This window comes from Aplysia californica, unplaced genomic scaffold, assembly GCF_000002075.1.
Source record: "Aplysia californica isolate F4 #8 unplaced genomic scaffold, AplCal3.0 scaffold01094, whole genome shotgun sequence".
Classification (NCBI taxonomy): domain Eukaryota; kingdom Metazoa; phylum Mollusca; class Gastropoda; order Aplysiida; family Aplysiidae; genus Aplysia; species Aplysia californica.
Genome location: NW_004798364.1, coordinates 59,165 through 63,717, shown reverse-complemented (window position 1 = coordinate 63,717; position 4,553 = coordinate 59,165).

The following is a 4,553-nucleotide window of genomic DNA, read 5'->3' as shown; positions in this document are numbered from 1 at the left end:
AAACGTCCTGAAGTTTACAGTGATGGAGGTAAAACGTTACTCAAATTGACTTTTATGAAGTCCTGAATAGTCGCTGTTAATGAGAGTGAGACTTCCTAGAGCAGTCAGTGGTGTTGTGTTGATTACATTTTTAGAGAGTAAACATAAATACTAGTGCGGAACTTGTGCCTGTTGAAAGAAATGTCATGCTTGCTTCTCATAAAGTGAGTTATTATGAGTTATGGTTTCAGTATTAGCCTTAGTTAGTCTTGGGTAGTCCCGTACTTTTGCAATGATATTAAAAGTAAAAATAAATTTCTCTTTTAAAACTACATTAGATTAGTTAAAAACTAACATAAAAATGTACAGATATTTGTCAAAAACACAGCATTGAAACTTGACGTATTTCAGAAGAATTTCCTGTTGTTAAGATTTTGATCTGAAATGTTCATGTTTATCAGACCTTACTTTTACTGAAGAGTTATTGTACTACTTTATCATCTTTTTTTTTCAAATATACAATATATAACACGGATAGGTCGAACACAGGAGACTCGAAATCACACATCCGTCGAACTGCCTGCAGTCCCGAGGTTTTGGGTTTTTTTCTTTATCTTTATCTTTGTAAGATATCCCTCAAACGGCAGATCCCTCAAACTACTAGTACTACAAAGGCTAGTCCTGTCGAATTCGGGCTATCTATGTTATATTGTATTTTGCTGCGAAATATATATGGCACTCATGTCTGATCAATCATTCTCTCTTCCTTTAAATTTAAAAGATCTGACTTCTCTTGTTATTTGTCAAATATTAATATAAAACGCTGGTCTTGAATCACAATTCTCTGTATTTTATTTTGGGTTGACAATATTGTTATTCCATTCTGTTTTCTTTATCTGAAACTTAAAAGGCAGGCAACAACATGTATACCTTGAAACGTTCCAATTTGTGTTTCTGATTTTGTGTTTCATGATTCAAAATGTGCCTCAACATTGTCTTGGGTCTGCTTTTGGGCAGACAAAACATGCGTGTTTGTTATCTCTCTGCAAAGAGTGGAAGTCGCATTTCTTAGAGAATAAAGGAGGGGGGGGCGGGAGAAGAAATGGGGATTAGATATGTTCCTTAGTCGTAACAGGAATTTCATGTTAAATAAACGACTTTGTGTTATAACAAAATCTACTGTATGAGAAAATATGTCATCATGTAGGCTATCAAATTTGTAGCACAGTACACATTGTCGTTGGCCAACTCTAACCCTGTATCTGCTGAATAGGATCAAAGTCAAATGTGTTTGTTTTCTTTTGTCTCAAATTACGTTATTTACACCCGTAATGATACTAGAATAAGTTAAACGAACATTCTACCCTTAAAAGTTTGACCAATTTTAGAAGACACTAAGGGAAAAAACCCAACAATTTTTCTCCCCCCGGAAAGTGTTTGACCTAATTTGACAGACGCATGGTCAGATTAGAGTTGATGAACACTGGTGTGGTTATGTTAAGCATATGTATATTTTGCTTTTTACACGTAATGATCAAAATTCAAGAGACACAGGGGAGCACAAATGCAGGGGAAATGAGAAAAATATTCTTAAACGTAAAAGTGTCTGGTGTGAAGAGATTATTAAATATGGGTTGCAGCCTGTAGAACCACAAGAAGAACAAAACATGTACTACGGTCAGCTCCACTAGTGTTTATCTTAGGTTAAGTTGATCTTTTTCATAGGTCCTTGTGTTTCTACTCAAATGTAAAAATATACACTTGAGTTCAAAGTGCTTTTTTTATAAACTTGGTGCTCACTTTTGTGTGTGTGTGTGTGTTGCGTCAAATGTTTCACAGCAATTTTGACATGAGAGGTACTTAATGTGAAAATACAATTATGTGGAGCTTATCGACACGCAATAAACCTTAACAGTATCTCAATGAAATGGTGAGGAGTAGGTGTGTGTATGTGAAATCACAATCACAATGCAATAACCACGTCTGTTGTCTCTTCTACTTCCACGTGGTTATTAATAAAATTAATTATTGCTCCTCTCGCTGCAAGCCATTTTTACGTCATTGTATTTTTATACTTGTATTTCATGAAAATTAAATTAATATGAACAGTGGAAAAGATTTTGTTATGTCCTTTGATTTTATGGTCCTGATGGTAAAGTTGAACAGAATTTTGTTGATCTTTTTTTCACCCCCTCCCCCCCATTGACATCAACTCATCTGTAGTGGACTGTAGAAGTAGAAGGAAAGTTACTACATGTATCAGTGTGATACGAATGTGAAGTTTGCGCCACAGTCACAAGTCACAGGGTCTGCAGTGACCAGTACATGTATTGCAGCAGTGTAACCACCTGCATCTGTGGTGTAGTGGTTAGGTGCCTGGTCTGGTCATCGCATGCAGAAGACCTGTTGCGAGCGCGGTAAAACTCGTACTAAAACAAACAAACAGCAGAAGACCTGAGTTGGATTCTAGTGTTGGGAGAATTTTCTTTAAGCATCTTGGTCTTTCTGATAGGGCGTTGTATCCCTCTCGACCCGGGTTGGATTTTTGAAAATCCAGAATAACGTCGCTGAAGTAACTGTAATTAGTGTAATAGAACCACGGCCTGCCCTTTCACCAGATTTGAATAACTTAATTGAGCACCAATGGGACAGGATTGACAGTGTCGGTCTTGACGTGAATCAGTCCCAGAGACACTTACGTGTGGCAAGCCCACCCAGGAAAAGGTCATACACTAGATTGTTACTTACTGTTAGCGTCGTTTTGCTTTTCTTCACTCAACAAAGAAAGAAACGTGTGCTATTTATTTTACTAGGAGAGGGGCTTGATCTTTGGACACTTCTTTTTTTAAAATACCACCACCACCCCTCTCTTCTCTACAGTCTCCACTTCGTTTTTTCTCTAGCATTTGTTCTATTCATACTTCTCTCTCCCTCCTCTCTGATTTAACTTTTATCATTGTAAATGACCCACTTTTTCTTAAACCATACCAGGGCAAATCAGTCTTGCACGCACATAGCGAATACGCACATAAGGTCATTTTAAAAACAAATAGCCAACAGATTATGAATACATGTATATAATAAGGTCCAAAATTATTCTCTTACAACTTATATAATTTATGTATATATTGGCTATGAAAAGAAAGGTACCACTTTTTTATTGTGTATAAAAATAAAACCTAAATCTTTTGAGTCTTTATTTTATATATATTTCACATGAGTAATACGAAGTAGCTTGCAATCATGTATGGGAGAAAGGGACAGCACCGCTGCCAAGCAGTGTTGTGTCATGTATAGTAGGCTACATCTGGCAGCCAGGTGAGTTTACTGGCTGAGTAACAGTGTCACAGGGCAAATATATTCATTTAGTAAGGGCCACACAACTCAGCAGTTAGCGGTTTTGTCGATGGGCAATCTATAGACTGCGTTCCGTTTTTCCTTTTTGTGCGTTGGATAAACCTGATGGTAAGAAGGGCTGGCGGTATAATATATTATATAACGGGCGAAGAGGAGGGGAGAGAAAGGAGAAGTACAGTATAACAGGGTTCGTCTGTAAAAGAAATTACACCAAAAAAGAATTACGGCAGAGACCAAGCAACTATCTGCTTTGGAAATAAGTAATAAGTGGCGTCTGTGGCCTAGTGATTAGGCTCTCAGACTCGCAACCATAAGGTCGTGGGTTCGAATCCTGTCAGGAGCCCAACGTTGTGTCTTGGAAAAGGCACTTTACACAAATCTTCCTCACCTCACCTCACCCAGATGGGAATCGGTACCCTGCTATAGACAGTGACATATCTTGTCAGTTTGTAAGTGTTTGAGTGCTTAATCGGCTGCAGCTATTATTATTTTTAACCCTATCCGTACTTCGTGTTTTACTATCGTATCCTTACAACACTCGTATCCTTACAACGTACTCTGTGCCACCACTTTCAAAGAGCAAATTTTACTCGTTAATCCGATCCGTACGCTTTGCACAGTAGTCTGTCAAAATGATTTTTTGAGAAACACTGAAAGTTTCAAGGAGATCTTCGTACTAGATGTATTCTAAAATGTGACGAATACAACTCCAGGGGTACAAAATGACCCCAGGGCGTACAGATACGGTTAAGTAGGCTACAATGTGGTTCTAGAAGGGGACAACAGTACAAAACTATATAGCATGAGGGAAAGGATCGTATTTCAACAACCCATCAAAATTCTTAGTTTCAGCAAGTCAGTAAGAATTTTACAGCACTTGCAACACAAATAGGTCATATCATATTTATAAGTGCCAAAGATGACAGGTGTTACTAGAAAGTTATATACGAAGAAATAGAAGAGAAATAAAATGGACGGATGATTGATGGGAATGAAAGAGCAATCCACACCAGAGCACCCACCAACCACCCACACCAAAATTCAGTGAAACAAAAGTTTCACAGAAATGATATAACAAACAAAAATTCAAGTAAAAAACTCAACACTCTATGTATGTATGACTGAACAAATTTATTGTCAGCAAGGGGTTAAATGTACTCAGCCCAGAAAGCACAATGCTTCAGGACAGAGAAAAAAAAATTCCTTCATTATGTTGG